A 6,000-nucleotide genomic window follows, 5' to 3' on the forward strand; every position below is an offset into this window, starting at 1 on the left:
TGTTTCATGTAATGCCTGGCATATCGTAACACGTGCTTCGAGAAAATTAATTATTTTTGTAACAATTAAAAACATTTAAAATGGAAGCTATAGTGAGTAAAAAATTTATAAAAAAATACAATAAGTACTATGAGGAACAACCTGGTAAACGACCATATACTTCAGCTCAATTAAAAGAGGTAAATATCAAATCAAATTACGCATATTGAATACTTTTGAGGTTAGGACAACTCTTGTTCAGTAAGAGTTTTCTTATTCAATTTTTAGATTGCTGATGAAATTATCACAGCGATAAATAAAAAATTACTTACCAAAACTTGTCGAGAATACTATCTATTGAGAAAATATGACATCATCACGGTAGATAACAATGTATTGGTGGTCAAAAAAACTGAAAAACATGATAAACTTATTTATTTAACACCTGAGGAGAATGTGTTCGACAGGTTACTTGACATTCACGTCAACTGTGGCCATGGATCTCGAGACAAAATGATGGACATTATTAAGCAAAGCTGTTCTATTCCGGACGCGCAGGCGGGTCTGACGGAGATCCAGCGCATAGTCCAGGCGCTCGAGGAGGAGTTGGCGAAGGTGCCGGGAGACGCGACAGCGCGGACGAATGGCCATGGAGAAGGCGGGTTAGCCGGACAGGAATCCTCTGAGGAGTTACTGAGCCCCGACGCTGAGGAAGGGGCGTCAGAGGAGGACGGGACTAAGTTCCCGCAGTAAAATAGAGGCAAACACGCTCCGAGGATGCGGAACGCGCTATGTGTGTTTGCTTGTTCGAGCGGTATCCCATCCGGCGTACGCCATGCATAGTATATAAGGTAGATTATAAGTGCGTTTGCGGCCAAGCCCGCCGAGCTTGTGCTCGAGTAGATTAAGTTCCCACGCGTCGGCGAAGGAATAAGATTACGTTTAATTTACTCGGTTCGTCCACGTTATTTTAGTTAGAACGCGCGTCCAGTTGGACGAGACACACAATCTTCAGAAAAACAAAGGCGATCAAGCGACCCCAGACCGCGTTCGCTAAATCACTTACCACGGGCCAAAACAACGAAACGACTGCCCATGACTGACGAGCGCGTGATACAGCTTAGTCATGGACAGGCGGATGAGCGATCCGAGGCCGCGCCCGCGAGATGGTTTACCATGGATCAAAATATCAAAATGACCGACCGTGACTGTCGAGCGCGAGACGGAACTTGGTCGTGGACGGGCGAGCGAGCGATCCGAGACCGCGTTCGCGAGATAATTTGCCACGGGTCAAAATACCAAAATAACCGACCATGACTAACGAGCGCGAGACAAAACTTAGTCATGGACAGGCGAGCGAGCGATTCGAGACCGCGTTCGCGAGATAATTTGCCACGGGTCAAAATGTCAAAATAACCGCCCATGACTGACAAGCGCGAGACAAAACTTAGCCATGGACGGGCGAGCGAGCGATCCAAGACCGCGTTCGCGAAATAAGTTACTACGGGCCAAAACTTAGAAATAGCCGCCCATGACTGACGAGCGCGAGACATAACTTAGTTAGGGAGAGGCGAGCAAGCGCTCCGACATCGCATTCACAAGATAATTTACGCGAGGCCCGAATGTTAAGATAGCGGCCCATCGAGGAAGTCATCCGGTGGAGTGTTTCTCAGCGTAGGAAAGGTCGTGGGCACGGGTCGGCGTTGTCGGCGGACGTAAATTGTAAAAGCAGGAAACCTGGTGCATCGGAGCCAGGGCGCGCGGGTAGCGCGAGCGCAAGTCCGATGGAAATTTCCAGAATGACGTAGTAGGTCGCCCGAACGCGTAAACAAGCGCAGAGGGGGAAAGAGAAAGTCGAACATCTGGCGAACATCTGGCACTACGGCGCAATAGGCGTCGGAGTGGGGGTAAAAACCGACAGTGGGGATCCCGAAAGCAACCCGCAGCTCGAGGCAGTCCGTCGGAAATTCTCGTTGAGGTAACATCATATCGTCGCGCTAACGTTCTTCGCGTACGACTTAGTCCCGCGAATCGAGCCCGGACGCGTCGATGGTTCGCCCCGAGATCCGTAACAACCGGCAACGCCCGCGGAAACGCGTTACTCGCTCGCGATTACTAAAGCGAGAGACGCAGAGTCGTCAAAATTAAATTGTGAAGTGCGGAGCGAAGGGTACTCATGCCCGTGACACGCGTGTCAGTCATTTTGTGAACAACGAAGATCTGTGAACAACTTTCTACGGGAAAACATTCTAATAAATAAATATTCAAATCATGATATAATATAATTCAAGAATTATCATCATTTACTTACTTTTTTACTTACCTGGTCCATCGTCGGTGATCCCTCGAAGTCCATCGTCGATCCTTGTGAGAATCCGGGTGGCAGCGGCAACGGTGATCCAGCGTTGGCAAAAACCTGAAAATAAAGGAGAATAATTAAAATGATAATTTGCGAAGTCATGACTACTTACCTTCTCGGTTGGTAAAGGTTAAACTGAGTGGCGACCGTGTTAAGGAACAAAACATCGGGATTCGGACACCCAGCACACAACGTCCGGTCACATCCTAACCTCAAAAATATTCAATATGCGTAATTTGATGCGTGATTTAATATTTACCTTTTTTAATTGAGCTGAAGTATATGGTCGTTTACCAGGTTGTTCCTCATAGTACTTATTGTATTTTTCGATAAATAATTCTTTACTCACTATATCTTCCATTTTAAATGTTTTTAATCGTTACGAAAATAATTAATTTTCTCGAAGCACGTGTTACGATATGCCAGGCATTACATGAAACATCGAAGTGTGAAATTAGTCAGATGACGTATTTGAGTATTTATCACGAAGCGCCAGCGCCGAGTGGTCATTTCATGAACTACCTAGGCACATTAAGTAATTTGAATAAGTTTCACCAAACGTCGACGTTTCTGGAAGTGCCTAGGTATTTCATGAAATGACGAATATAACGAAAAGACTACAACATATAATATATATTAATAATCTGAAATAAATGTTATTAGGTTATTGCACAAGATCCGTTGATAACCGTTTCCATCGTTATTTATAATCCTCCAATCAATCAGTCATGAAATCGAGAGTGCTTTGGTAGAGCTCCTCGTGCGCCTCCAGTTGATCTTCAATAAAGTAGGAATGCTCTCTTGTGCCTCGTGGATAAGCGTGTAGGATAAGGGCGTGACCCTGCACACACTTGCTCCACGTTTCCTTAAGCGAAGCGATTCGAGAGCGAATCTTTGCCGGAGTATAATTGTTGCGTCCAATTTTCTTGAAATTATCGAGCGCTTTCGCTACTGATCTAAACAGTGCACTTTGCGTCTCGAATTTGCTCATGGTGAGTAAGTGAGGTGATTCGATCACTCATTATTCACAAAATGAGGAGGCGAACACTGATCTTGAAAATAACGGTCAAGATCACCACTGATTCGAGGAGACTTGCGATCCCTGAATCAAGAATTTTATTAAGGAAATAATTAATTGTCAAAATCACTATTGAGTTGCTGAGCAGAAGGTCACTATTAGGTTACTGGATTGAACTCTCTTGTGACGAAGGCTCAAATAATTATTTTATTTTATTTTATGGATCAGTAACGAGAAATGTCTTTAGAATCAGTGTAAAATACGCGCTGAGTTACTGAGAATCGCACTTACTCAGTCTCGAATAGTGAGGGTAAATTATTAATGTCGCTAAAGAGCACTCACTTAAGCGCGAAGTTGTCCATTGCACGTCACCTTCAGATCCGGCTCGAAGGACCACACAAATATTTGTTCGGCGAGTTGAAATTTTTAGCAATGCGAAACGCCGTTGCGAGAAATACCGGGACGCGCTCCGATTGGTGCGCCTAAAGGTGCGCAAATGGATGCGGAAATGAGGAGCACAGATTTTATTGAAAAGGCGTGTGTTTGATTGTTTGGAACATATCATAGATTTATTTAGAGAGCACAGTTGGCCAGGTCACAGCGAAAGCGGGTATACATTGAGGTGCATTGTTTACGAAAGTGAAGTCGCATCGGTCGGAGAGAGGCTGGCACAGCGTGTGAAAAAACGATCTTGTGGCACTTCCTCTTTGACAGGCGCAATGCACTATCTTTGGAGTTTAGATCACTGCGGCACTTTGTGGAGTACACGAGAGGCACAAGATGCACAGTATTTAGAGTTGAGATCACTGCAGCACTCTCTGGAATACCTACACGAGAGGCACATGATGCACAGTATTTAGTTGCAATATTAATTCTTCTCATGAAAATGACTCTAATAGTGCAGTGTTATGCAACGAAGAAGCTAATAGTGCGTTTTTGATATAAAAAGTAAAATTCAACAGTGGACGCTTGATAATTTGGACACTTTGCGGTTGAATGTCGTGACAGATTTGCTACGAATACTGCGGGAGGAAGGACACTCATCTTTACCAACAACTGCCCAAAGTCTTTTAGGAACAAAACACCATCGAATTTTACAGCAAATGAAAAGCAGTAAAAATACTCAATGTAAATATAATTATATCGGCATAGAACCTGGTTTGCATTAGGTTATTAATACTCAGATATTTATAGAAGAAAAAATTTGTGTACTAGTTCACATTGATGGTGTGCAAATTTACAATAATTCACAAATACAAGTTTGGCCAATTATTATAAAAATATTTCATAAAAAATACAATTGTGAACTTTTCACTGTTGCTTTGTATTGTGGTGATTCAAAACCTGCAAGTACTCATGATTATCTAATTGATTTTGTGACGGAAGCGACTAAATTAATTAACGAAGGAGTGACAATCAACACAAGAATATATTCTTTCAGAATAATTGGAAATATAGCTGATTCTCCAGCAAGGTCATTTATAAAATGCATTAAACCACCTGGTGCATTCTATGTTTGTGAACGATGTTCAGTTAAAGGAATTAGCGTTGGGAAACAAATGAAGAAAAGAAGAATATACCCTGAAACAAATTGTTCCAAACGCACAAAGAAGTCTTTTGAAGACCGGAATCAACCACAGCACCATAAAGAAAATGTTATGTCTCCATTGTTAATGATGCCAAATTTTGATATTATTAATGATGTTATTCTAGATTCTATGCATCTGTTTTATCTCGGAGTGATGAAATGGTTGTTAGAAAATTGGACTGTGAAAAAAAGTTCTGCAAGACTAAAATAAAGAGTTATCAATAATTTCCGCAGAATAATGTTAAATGTTACAGTTGATGTGCCTTGTAAATTCCAAAGACAAAAATTTGATGTTAATCTCGTTTCAAGATGGAAAGCCGCGAGGACAGAAACCTCGCGTAGAGCAAAAGGGCAAAAGCTGGCTTGATCTCGATGTTCAGTACGCATAGAGACTGCGAAAGCACGGCCTATCGATCCTTTTGGCTTGAAGAGTTTTCAGCAAGAGGTGTCAGAAAAGTTAGATTTTTCCTATTATACTGTGGTTCTGTCGTTTTCTGCCGTTTGAAAAGTGTTTTACCCGATCAGCATTATAGACATGTTTTATTGTTATTTGTAGCATGTCGTATATTAAATAGCAGTGACTTATCGGTGACCACTTGTGAATATGCTAAATATTTGCTAACACAATTTTTCGTATTATTACCATCATTGTATGGAGAAGCTCTCAAGTCCTCAGTATGCATAATTTAATTTATGTAGCAGATGATGCGATAAATCATAACATTTCGTTAAGTCGCATTTTAGCATTTTGGGGTAAAAGCTACATTGGTCTTTTTAAAAAAATAGTCGAATCTCCCAATAAACCATTAACTCAGATAATTAATAGATTATCTGAATTAAAACCTGGAAATCGTTAAAAAAAAAATTATATCCTCTCAAACTGTGTAATAGATGATGGCGCTGGACTATTTACTTATGATGGAAATGGAAAATTGATTGGTCTATTTCCTTATGCACATGTGTATGGACCAATCAATTTCTTATGCTTACGCATTATGCGTTGTGCAGAAGTGTGTGCTCCCCGCTTTACTTATCCACTTTCATCAATGCAAATCG

Source organism: Temnothorax longispinosus, chromosome 3, assembly GCF_030848805.1.
Source record: "Temnothorax longispinosus isolate EJ_2023e chromosome 3, Tlon_JGU_v1, whole genome shotgun sequence".
Taxonomy (NCBI): domain Eukaryota; kingdom Metazoa; phylum Arthropoda; class Insecta; order Hymenoptera; family Formicidae; genus Temnothorax; species Temnothorax longispinosus.